We start from the raw sequence: 12,671 nt of genomic DNA on the forward strand, positions 1-12,671 counted from the left end.
TTCCCTTTTCCTGCTGCATTTCCTTTGGAGGGGAGTGCAGTAAGGAGGCCGATGTGTAGACTCCACAGAGGGATGAAGGAATTTAAAATTGTGGCGATCGTGTAGAGCAGGGCATTCAAGGAGATGAGCTTCCATAGAATATTTGATCTGGATTAAAGTTTGCTGGAGTCGATTCGGCAAGGCACAGGTAGACCTGTTTGCCTCTCGGGAATCCTCCCATTGCCCACTCTGGTATGCCCTGATGGGAGCCCCCCACACAGCTGGCCCCAGGGGCTGCACAAATATACGTTCCCCCCAGAGAGCCTAATTGCACAGACCCTGTGCAATGTCAGGGAGGACGAGGAACAGGTCATCCTTGTGGCACTGTATTTGCCCACCCAGACTTGGTTCTCGGACCTGAAGGTAAGTCCCTTGGTAAGCACGACCTGATCATTAGGTTACTGAGAGGTGCCAGGAGGCTGAACCCTCCTAGGCCGTGCCTCTTTCCCTAATGGAACCTCTCAGTGGTCCTGCTGGGGATTCAGAGAGCCCCGTTTGAGTCCCTAGAGTCAGTTGAGTAAAAGGCCGTCTCATTAAAGACCACCCTCCTGACCATAGACACATCCATCAAGAGGGTCGGGACCTTCAAGCGTTCTCTGTCAGCAAAATGTGCCTGGAGTTTGGTCCGGGAGACTCTCACATGATCCTGAGACCCCGGCCAGTCTATGTGCCCAAGGTTCCCACGACCCCTTTTAGGGATCAGGTGGAGAGCCTGCAAGCACTGCCCCCGGAGGAGGCAGACCTAGCCTTATCATTGCTGTTTCTGGTGCGTGCTTTGCCAACTGGAACGTGGATGCCATCGCATTGGCCTACCAGCCTCAGGCCGTGCCCGCCCCCTTGTGGTTTCGAGCACACTCTACAAGGAGTGTGGCATCCTCATGGGCACTGGCCAATGGTATCTCTCTAGCAGACATCTGTAGAACAACGGGCTGGGAAACACCCAATTAATTTGCAGGAATTTACAATCTCCGGGTTGAGCCGGCTTCGTCCCGTGTTCTTTCAGGTATGAACGGGTACGTTTAGTCATGCGGGGTAGCTGGCCGGGTGTACCACTTGCTTATGTCGCCTTTCCACTCTAGGAGATGAAGTCGTGCTCTTCTCTCCCTTGCAAGTTCATGAACTGTGAACCCCGGATGTCCTCCTCCTAGCCCTCTGGCTCACGAATTACCCCAGTAACCTCCTGTGATGCAATATATCTTTCTGTGTTTGTAGAGCTCCTCCCCTTCGAATGGCAGGATCTACCACCGCGCCCCTTCCATGTGTAGCCTTGAGCACATGTGACGTATTTTCCATTTGTTAACCCCCCCTTCGGGGCAAGGTGTGGTCTCTGCGGGGTCTTTTCCTCCTGAAAGACTAGAAAGGGAAAAGATCATCTTCTGAAAAATAGTTTCTATTAGATATGAATGATTTCTAAATTTAAATCAGCTTTAACTTTTCAAGACCTGGAGTATTTATATACAGTGCTTCACTTGTTTTAGAGTATTATTTATTGCTAAAGTGCAGCCTAAATTATTTGTGGTGTACTGAAAACACGTTTGTTCCCGCGCTTGTCACTTTGCGTGACCCTTAGTTTTGGTTGACCACGTGACTAGCGTTGTTGTGCTAAGTAGTATTTATGGCTTGACATGCTTCTTTGCCCACACAAAATTTATTTTGCACTCTTGATTTAAACACTGCCACAGACACACTAAGCTCTACTTTAACAACCTGTCTAGACAACATCTGTCCTCTCTCCTCTAGGCCAGCACGTACTACACCACCCAGCCCGTGGCTGTTTGACATCCTTGTGAACATCTGACTGATCTCAGGGCAGCTGAGTGGAGATAGCGGAAATCTGCAGATCTAGGTAAATATCAGTCCCTGCTTGCAACTTTTTCTGATAAAGTTAAATCTGCAAAAACCTCCTATTACCAGAACAGGATCAACAGCACCATAGACACTCGCAGCTTGTTTAGAACATTCAACACACATCTTTGCCCTCCCCCACCACCACCTGCCACATCACTGACAGCTGATGTCTTCACCACATTCTTAATAATAAGGTTACAACCATAAGCAATACATTCTCAGCACCACACCCTGTTAAAGACCTGTCACCTGTATGAAACTCTTCTGTCTCTATGTTCTCTCCTCTGACTGACACTGACACTGAGGTCTCTAAACTCCTCCTCTCCAACCACACCATCACCTGTTCCCTTGACCCCATTCCTTTTCACCTTCACCAGGCCATCTCTCCGTCCGTCCTACCTGCACTCACACACATAACTAACACATCTCTACTTACAGGCACTTTTCCTAATACATTTAAGCAGGCTTGAATAACCCGGCTGCTGAAAAAACCCACACTTAACCCTACACAAGTAGAAAACTACAGACCAGTCTCTCTCATCCCATTCATGGCAAAAACACTTGAAAGGCCAGTTTTCAATCAAATCTTTCAAGCTTCAAAAGTGGACACTCCACAGAGACTGCCTTGCTGTCTGTCACTGAGTTGCTGAGTCAGGCGAAAGCTGAATCCAGATCACCCATCCTGATTCTGCTGGAACTTTCTGCAGCCTTTGACACAGTCAACTATCCTTCTCAGGAACTGTGCTTGACTGGTTTAATTCCTATCTCTCAGGTAGGTCCTTCGAGGTAGCCTGGAGAGGTGAGGTATCCAAGTCACATCAGCTACTTACTGGGGTGCCTCAGGGATCAGTGCTTGGGCCACTTCTCTTCTCTATATACACAACATCACTGGGACCCATCATTAAGGCACATGGTTTCCCTTACCACTGCTATGCTGATGACACACAACTCTACTTGTCTTTCCAGCCCAACGACACCACCGTGACTGCTCGAATCGCTGCCTGCCTGGCAGACATCTCTGTCTGGATGAAGGAACAGCACCTGCAACTCAACCCAGCCAAATCCGAACTCCTGCTCTTTCCAGCCAACCCTGCTGTTGAACACAACATCACCGTGCAGCTGGGAGCAACTACAGTAACTCCTTCCAAAACGGTCAGAAATCTAGGGGTAACCATAGATAACAAACTAAATTTCACAGACCACATCTCAGTCACTTGTCATAACTAGATTGGACTACTGTAACGCTCTGATTGCAGGCCTCCCTGCATGTGCAATTAGACCCCTGCAAAAAATCCAGAATCCAGCAGCACGTCTGGTCTTAAATTAACCAAAGAGAGCACGTTACACTACTCCTCGTTTATCTTTACTGGCTGCCGGTTGATGCACATATCAAATTCAAGGCTCTGATTCTGGCATACAGAACAGTTACTGGGTCTGCCCAGCATACCTAAAATCATTTCTGGAGAGCTACACGTCCACTAGAAGCCTGCGTCAGCTAAGGAACATCGCCTTTTTGTACCAACAGACCTGTGAGAGCTGAAAGGTCTGATGTCAGATGTGGAGGTTGCTCTGTTTCTCTGCTTGATAGGTGGGTAACATTAGTTTTGCTATGTTTCACAGAACCAAGATATGCTGTTGTGATGTTAGATATAGTAGCAGGAGAGTTGTGAGTGTCGCTGTCTAGAGCTGGTGTGCTGGCTCTGGGAAACCGTCTCGTCCTCTCTGCATGTTATCTTTGCAACAGCAACTGTCTTTAGCAACTGTAGCAACAGTTTGCTAACCAGCTACCTAGCTAACCTTATATATATATTATTGCTGTGTTGTTGTGTACTCTATATCATGGTATTTGTCCGTACAATTTATGCAAAGTTTTTAATAGCCATGACGGTCTAAAAATACAAGTTTGCTAGCACAGTGGGTTATTTGGATTGATCCATAAATTGGAATGTTATGCTAGTTAATGTTAGCTTGTTTGTTTGCTTAGCTACAAATCTACTGTCTTTCAGTCACTGTAGTTTTGTGTGTTATTGTAAAATCAAACTAAACTAATAACTCTCGCTAGTTTACTGTAGTGTACTGTACTGTAGTGTTTGTTTTTGTGTTTGTTTTTGTGCTTGATTGTCATTCGCTTTATTTTGCTTCGCTTTAGCTATGAGAAAGTGACATCCACTTCCATGCCTCATAAGCCTGGAACGTCTAAACCATCACCAGATTCTGCCATATTTGTGGTTTAGTCAGCTAGCCTAGATGTTAGTGTCATTGCCTTGACAATGCTTGTGCATGAATCTTACTCCACCTTTAACTATTATTTATACACCAGGATATGGAGACACTCGGGTTTCAGATATGATATAAAGATCACCATGAGTTTGCTAAGTATATGTAGATGTAAAGATGAACTCCATAAAATAGATGCAGTGTGTTTAGTGATTGAACCATTCTAAATTTGATTCTGACAGACAACAATACTGAAACAGTGCCCTTATAGTGTGTTAAAATGCAGTTTGGAATATGCCCTATGTGTCCGGTTGCCAGCTGATTCAAGCTCCTTGTTTATCGCTGATTCCTCCAGTAAGCTTAATTCGTACCTAAAACAAAGTTTTGCTTCTGTTGCTTCAAAATTATCAAGGCAGATCTGATGAGAGAAGGTTATGGATACGGATGGAAGCGTTTTACACCTGTTTGGAAATAAAGTAACCTATCTGTAAATTGCATCCTTACAATTAAAAGCATTCTTGTAAATTCACTGAATTTTGTATAAAAATCTGTTGTGGGAACAAAGATGAATGTTATTTTAGTGACGAAAGTTTATAAATATTCAAGATATTTATTGAATTGTGTCATCTTCCACATGAGCTGTACATATGAGGATCCTTGAAAATTGTGTGAAGCTGAGAAAGCCCCCAATGCTATTCTGAAATTATTCTTTCTTCCTGGTTGAAATACAACTTCTTCATCACGTGATTTTCGCATCTATGACAATAATAAATAATAATAAATAAACCTTCTGCTCTTCCCATCTGCTAATTCCTAAAGTGAGTCCTAAGAAGCAAGCACTACTTAAACAGATTATGTTGTAAGTAAACTTGAATTTATCTTATGTTGGTAACCTGAAGATTTGTGCTATCTCAAACTGTGTGCTATACTGTAGGACTACAGTATAGTATATATAGTAGTATATATATAGTATACTGCCAAGATGCTCATAATCTCAAAACAGAATCTTAATTTCTGTTTAAAGTTCTCCATCTTGTTGAACTGATGTCATGGACAAATGTAACATATATATCATTTGTTTATCAGAAAATTCATTTCTATCCTGAGATCTGTTTCAAGATGGATTCCATGGCTATCCAGGTAAGTTTGAGTTTCATTTCAGCAAACTCTGTTTTTTCGGTCTCTAGAAGGTGGGTCGGACTGTACTGGTGTTCATCACCAAAACAACTTATGCTACATGGCTAACCTTCTCCAGAGCAGCTTTTTTATGGGTTACACATTGCAAACCAGTAAGGGTTCAGAGAAAACTTTTCTCGGCACATTTCTTATTATCAAATACAAAAAATTATCCACCTCAAGCAATGGTATAGTTTTTAAATGCTCATTTTGGAGATTTTATTTGCATCTTGGTGTTTCCATCCAGCAGTTTTTTATATCCCAAAATGCACATAAATACATTGATGGAAACAGCTACTGGCAGCCGTAGCTACCTGTCAAAATAATTGGTGTCGTGATAAATTGTGTCCAATCAAAATTAAAGTCTGCTTTTAACGTTATAGCGATTCCTAGCAATTCCATTTGCTCATGGGACGTTTAATGAATACTATATTCCATGCCTTGAGTAAAAATCCTATAAAATCCTTTTATGCTGTATGTCAATATAACTTTGTATATACAACATTTGATGACTTTTAAATAATTTGTTAAACATAATAGCTATAGATCGTGAAATTAAATATTTATTGTTCTATGTGTTTTTCAGTAAGTTTACATTTGGTAAGTTATCTGTCACAGAATTACTGTATCACAAAATATTTGACATATTTACACACATTACAATCTTATATGACCACTAGCAATTATGATGGAAAAGCCTTTGTGTCCTGAGCAGTTACCCCCTGGGGACACTATTTCACAGGCAGACACAATTGATCATTTCCTTTTATAAAATCACTGGGGATTGTCATAAGACTGGCATAACAGCTTTCATTGAGGAATATAGTTTAACAGTACCAATTCAAAATGCATAATTTCTAAATGTCTTTTGAATTAATGGTTGTTATTTTTATTTTATTTTATTTTGCCCAGTTCCTTGTTGACAGTTCTTATAGTAGTTAATAAACTTATCAACTCAGTGTTTCATTGCATAGGAGTAATTTATTAAGCAGATCTTGGTTGAGTTAAATGATTTGCACTTCATTAATAGCCTAGTTTTGGTAAATATTTTGATTGCAAAGGTTGTTTAAGTTGCTGTAGTGTAAAGTTTCAGTCTTAATTGTGGTATAATTTAAGATTAGAAGAAACGCAGAAAATATCCAGACTTTCTGTACACATTGTTCATAGTTTTGACAAATATTATATGCGGATTCCACTCATTTGTGTAGCTTTCAGTACAACTCAAATGCACAAACAGCCTGTGTTTGACAGTTATAGAGGACCAACAACAGAATAAAAATTAAACATTAAACATACAAATAAATTACTAGACTACCCTAAAAGCCAAATGATACACCAACACTTAAGTATTTACACTGGATTATAAAAGTCTTCGTTTTCAATTATCAAAAACATTTCCTTGACATTTGCCTTTCCTCACCATTGCATGTCTTTCTCGAGCCATAACATATTAATATTGGGCAGAAATGCTTTGTAATTCTTGTTATATCGTTTATATAATACAAAACAGGAATAGTCTACTATACCTGCTGTCTAAATTAAGGATGATAGGATTTTGTTGTCCAATAGAATATTTTATTGCTGAATGTGAACATTTCAAGTTCAGTTTAACATTGTGTAGTGAAGTAATTTCGAATGATCCTATTCAAAATACAAGACTTGTAATAAAAACAACAATACTTAGAATGTTTAGTTGAATCTTTATACATACGATTAAAGACATACGTTGTGTTCATTTTATAAAACTCAACTAACACTAAAACTGTCACGTTCCCGTTGTCTGCCCTGTGTTCTGTGTCACTAGTCTATTGTCTAAACTACACTTCCCAGGATCCCCGGCCCTAATCACTGCCAGCCCTGTGTCATTGTGCTCACCTGATTGTAGTTTGTCTTCATCATGTCTCCAGTGTATTTAAACCCTGTTTGTTCTCCATTCCCCTGTCGATCGTTGAATGAGGTTTGATGTTTGTGGATGCCTGTCTCCGTGCTATTCCTGGTCTGTGTTCCCTGCCCGAGTTCTTTGTTCATGTTATTTTCCCCATTGAGGGTTTTCCTTTGTTTATTTGTTTGTTCATTTAATAAAAGTAAACTGCATTTGGATCCGCACCTTCTCGTCTGCCTATCACTCCTGCATTCGTAACAGAACGATCGACCAACAAAATGGATCCAGCGGTTCTAAAGGCGAGCTGTCAGCTGCTCAGCCTAATGCAGGGAAACCGTCCGGTGGAAGACTACACCCGCGATTTTCTCGCGATTGCGGGTGCCACCAACTTCCCTGACTCCTCCCTGGTGGTTTTTTTCTGTGGCAACCTGAACAGTGCGCTCAAGGAGCGGTTGCCATCGGCAACGCGCGGCTGGACGCTCCGCGCGTTCGTGGAGGAGACCCTACTGGCCTGCGGTTCCCCTTTAACCGTGGACATCGTCGAGGAGAACCCCGTAGCTCCTCCCACAATGGTAACCCTCCATTCGCCCGTGGTTCGTCCTGTCACGCCTGCCAACGAGCCAAACTTGCTGCCAGCTTCGTCCGCCCGGAGGAGGAGGAGAAGAAAGGCTTCTGCTCCCCAGTTCACGCCTTCTACGGTCTGTGAGCCAGAGCCCACGCTTTTCACTGTGAGCGAGCCAGAGCCCACGCATGCCACGGTGAGCGAGCCTGAGCCATCGACCGTCCCCGAGCCAGCGTCTGTAGCCTCCGATGCCAGTGAGCCAGCGCCTGTAGCCTCCGATGTCAGTGAGCCAGCGCCTGTCGCCTCCGATGTCAGTGAGCCAGCGCCTGTCGCCTCCGATGTCAGTGAGCCAGCGCCTGTCGCCTCCGATGTCAGTGAGCCAGCGCCTGTCGCCTCCGATGTCAGTGAGCCAGTGCCTGTAGCCTCCGATGTCAGTGAGCCAGCGCCTGTAGCCTCGACCGTCCCTGAGCCAGCGCCTGTAGCCATGACCGTCCAAGAGCCAGTACCTCCCGAGCTTTCCAGAGCTCCGCCTCCCGAGCTTTCCAGAGCTCCGCCTCCCGAGCTTTCCAGAGCTCCGCCTCCCGAGCTTTCCAGAGCTCCGCCTCCCGAGCTTTCCAGAGCTCCGCCTCCCGAGCTTTCCAGAGCTCCGCCTCCTGAGCCTCCCGAGCTTTCCAGAGCTCCACCTCCCGAGCTGTCCAGAGCTCCGCCTCCCGAGCTTTCCAGAGCTCTGCCTCCTGACCTTTCCAGAGCTCCGCCTTCCGAGCCTCCCGAGCTTTCCAGAGCTCCGCCTCCCGAACTTTCCAGAGTTCCACCTCCCGAGCTTTCCAGAGCTCCGCCTCCTGAGCCTTCCAGAGCTCCGCCTCTAGAGCCTCCTACGGCGCCACCTCCCTCGGCTCCACCTCCTGAGCCTTCCAGGGCTCCGCCTCTAGAGCCTCCTACGGTGCCACCTCCATCGGCTCCGCTTCCAGAGCCTTCCAGGCCTCCGCCTCTAGAGCCTCCTACGGCGCCACCTCCATCGGCTCCACCTCCTGAGCCTTCCAGGCCTCCGCCTCTAGAGCCTCCTACGGCGCCACCTCCCTCGGCTCCACCTCCTGAGCCTTCCAGGGCTCCGCCTCTAGAGCCTCCTACGGCGCCACCTCCCTCGGCTCCGCCTCCGGAGCCTCCCAGGCCTCCTGAACCTGTCCTTACCCTGTGGCCAGCTCCCAGGCCTCCTGAACCTGTCCTTGATCTGTGGCCAGCTCCCAGGCCTCCTGAACCTGTCCCTGCCCCTTGGACTGCCTGCCTACCCTCTGTGCCTCCCTGGACTGCCTGTCTGCCCCTGTGCCTCCTTGGACTGCCTGTCTGCCCTTTGTGCCCCTTGGTCTATCGGTTTGCCCCCTGTGCTCCCTTGGTCTGTCTGTTTGCCCCCTGTGCTCCCTTGGTCTGTCTGTTTTCCCCTTGTGCTCCCTGGGTCTGTCTGTTTGCCCCCCTTCCCTTGGATGATTTTTTGTTTTTTGGAGTATTCCCTTTTTTCTTTTTTTCTTAGGAGCGTCTGGAAGCCGCTCCTTTGAGGGGGGGCTATGTCACGTTCCCGTTGTCTGCCCTGTGTTCTGTGTCACTAGTCTATTGTCTAAACTACACTTCCCAGGACCCCCGGCCCTAATCACTGCCAGCCCTGTGTCATTGTGCTCACCTGATTGTAGTTTGTCTTCATCATGTCTCCAGTGTATTTAAACCCTGTTTGTTCTCCATTCCCCTGTCGATCGTTGAATGATGTTTGATGTTTGTGGATGCCTGTCTCCGTGCTATTCCTGGTCTGTGTTCCCTGCCCGAGTTCTTTGTTCATGTTATTTTCCCCATTGAGGGTTTTCCTTTGTTTATTTGTTTGTTCATTTAATAAAAGTAAACTGCATTTGGATCCGCACCTTCTCGTCTGCCTATCACTCCTGCATTCGTAACAAAAACATTGTCTGTTTGCTGTTGTCATTCCTTACTCTGGGAGTTTAGCAATTAGCTGCTGTCACTTTTTGGATGTTAATCACTGTAATTTTTTGTTACCAATGCCATTATATAAATTCAAAGTAAACAAGGATTAATTTAATCCATGAATGAAAGTGTCCAATAACAGTGGGACCTTAGATAAATAACAATATTTGTATGTTTTTAAGATTAAAAATCTGTATGTTCTTATTGTTACTCTATATAAATTAAATTACACATAATATTCATATTGTTTTTTCCTCTGTTTGTTTATTTATAAATGTTAAAATTTATAAATGTCTGTTTGTAAATGTTAAAATTCTTCATATTTTCTTAATAATCTCTTGATTTTCAGCGGAGACATAAATCACGATGAATTTCTCACGAGAAGTAAATTGTGCCGAATTGTCTCCAAGCTTCACGGATTGGCTGTTTGTGTCAAACGTCAATCATTCATGTGCATGAGCTTCAGGGTTTACCACAAACTCGGGATCAAACTCTGAAATGACAGAGAATATTTGTACAGAGTGTCTTGAGATCACTGAACCCGATTAAAACTGGTTTTGTCAACCTGAAACTTACTCTGAACCTCTACATTTATTCCACTAACTTTGTGCAGCAGCTGTGTGGATCATTCTCTATTGTCACTGTAGATTTATAATCATATTTTAATTTAAGAAATCAGATAAAGTCATTACTTATTTTCATATACTATTTCATTTCTTCATTTGATTTATATTTTATTATTGATGTTATTAAAAATAAAAACTGTTGGCTATAATAAACAAAGCCCTTTCATTCAGCAACATTTCCAATCATGATAAACCATCACATCCATCGTTGGATGTTATAATAGTTTTGCATGTTTTACTAATTTTGTAGTGCCTACAAATAACATTCTTGAAGTAAAGATTTTTTCATCCCAAAAACAGCTTGTACAATATTTTGCCTGTGTCAGTCATTGTATTGTGAAATAAAAAACATTGCACAAGATATTTTTCTATTAAGACAAATTTTTATAAGACTTATTATCTCATGAATGTATGAATAATTTATTGTATATATATATATATAATTGTTATCCAAATAGATTATTTAAAACTTGGTACCTATTTATTGTGTCATTTAAATTAAGTTTTTATTTGTTTTTATAAATGTGCATTTTAATATATAAGTCTATATGTATTTGCATAATAATATATGTATACATATAAAAACACACATAGGCCTACATGTTTAATTTTATTCTAATAATATATAAGAATTGACCATAACAAAGTCTTTAGAATCACATAATCCAATAATACAAACATAATTGGCAAGCATTTAACATTAATATGACTTCATGAAATTATTATCAAGTATTTTGACAGGCAAGCATGATAGTTAAATTGTTTGCTAAGAATATGTCAAATAAAACTTTATCAGTCTTTTCTTGAGTCCACAATTTAACTATACTTTATATAAAATCTCTTTAAACACCATTAAATAATTGAATACATAATTTTTCTTTGTTATTTTTTTTTTAAACAGAGAGAATATGACCAGTTTCAATCCAGAATTGTGCAAAATTGATGAAATCATTAAAAGGTGTACAGTAATTGGGGATGGTACACCAACTCTATACCGTCTGAAACCGAGGGAAGACACTGATGAATCTGAGCCATATAGAAAAATGACTTTTGGAGAGAGAGACACAAAGAAACCCCATAAAACGATTCTGATGGTGGGAGAAACCGGCACAGGAAAAACAACTCTGATCAATACTGTGATCAACTACATCTTACGTGTTCAGAGAGAAGATAAAGTTTGGTTTGAGATCACAGATGACCAGAGTGACCGAACATCATCTCACAGTCAGACCACTGATGTCACCGTCTATGATGTATATCTACAGGAGGGTTCAGTTGATTTAACCATCATTGACACACCAGGACACGGAGACACACGTGGGATTGAGTTTGATCATGAGAATGCAATGAAGCTGCACGGTTTAAGCAAATCTGCAGAAGGAGTTCATGAAATAGATTCAGCGTGTCTGGTGATTAATGCAACACAAAATTGACTCTCTGACAGACAACGATACATATTTGATGCAGTTCAGTCTTTATTTGGCAAAGATATTGCTGAAAATATTGTCATTCTCTTCACACATTCAACTGGAACTCATCCTAAAAATGCCCTGATGGCCGTTAAACAGGCGAAAATCAAGTGTGCTGTAAATGAGAAGAATCAGCCCGTGTATTTCCTGTTTGACAACTGTCAAGGAGAGACATTTGATGAAGAATCTGATGAACAACATATCCGGGAACAATCATGGATTTGTAGTTTTAGAGGAATGGAAAGATTTTTCAACTTCCTTGACAACATCCAACCAAAAACCTTGCAGATGACTCAAGATGTTTTGCAGAAACGGAAGCAGTTGGAGGCAAACATCTCCAATCTACAATCACGTGTTCAAGTAATAGAACAAAAACAAAAGGAGAAGAGACAAACTCAAGAAGTTCTGGAGAAACACAAGAAAGATGTTGAGGAGAATAATAACTTTGAGTATGAAGTTGAAGTGAACTACAAAGAAAAGGTTGATATTGATCCTTCTGTAGCAAAAGAGGCGACGTGCTGCACCGTCTGTGAGGAGAACTGATTGAAGCCTGTCATTGTGTTGACTCTCTGGAGATGATCGCCTTCAAGACTGATTCTCTGTTCATTCTTCTGCACATTGATTTTCTCCTTGAGAAGTTTGAGGAAATCAATGCAGAGTGCAGAATAACTAAACACATGAGGACATAAATAAAACCAATCAGTAGAAAAGTACAGAAAGGAAATCCTGAACATATGTAAACTTCTTTGTCAAAAACTGCATTTTGTTGTGACAAAGCTATATTTTCATTATGTTCAATGATTGTAATTGCAATATATGAATATATATAACTAGCTCTATAACTAAATTCTGACATTTAGGTTTTTCTTTTTTAAAGGAGTTCTTGT

The 12,671-nt window shown here is 42.3% G+C and overlaps 1 pseudogene; it reads left to right on the forward strand.

Moving 5' to 3' along the window:
* The first annotated feature begins 11,223 nt into the window (after positions 1–11,223).
* Positions 11,224–12,327, forward strand: LOC127635051 (uncharacterized; annotated as a pseudogene).
* The last annotated feature ends 344 nt before the right edge of the window (positions 12,328–12,671 follow it).

Source organism: Xyrauchen texanus, chromosome 42, assembly GCF_025860055.1.
Source record: "Xyrauchen texanus isolate HMW12.3.18 chromosome 42, RBS_HiC_50CHRs, whole genome shotgun sequence".
NCBI classification, from domain to species: Eukaryota; Metazoa; Chordata; class Actinopteri; order Cypriniformes; family Catostomidae; genus Xyrauchen; species Xyrauchen texanus.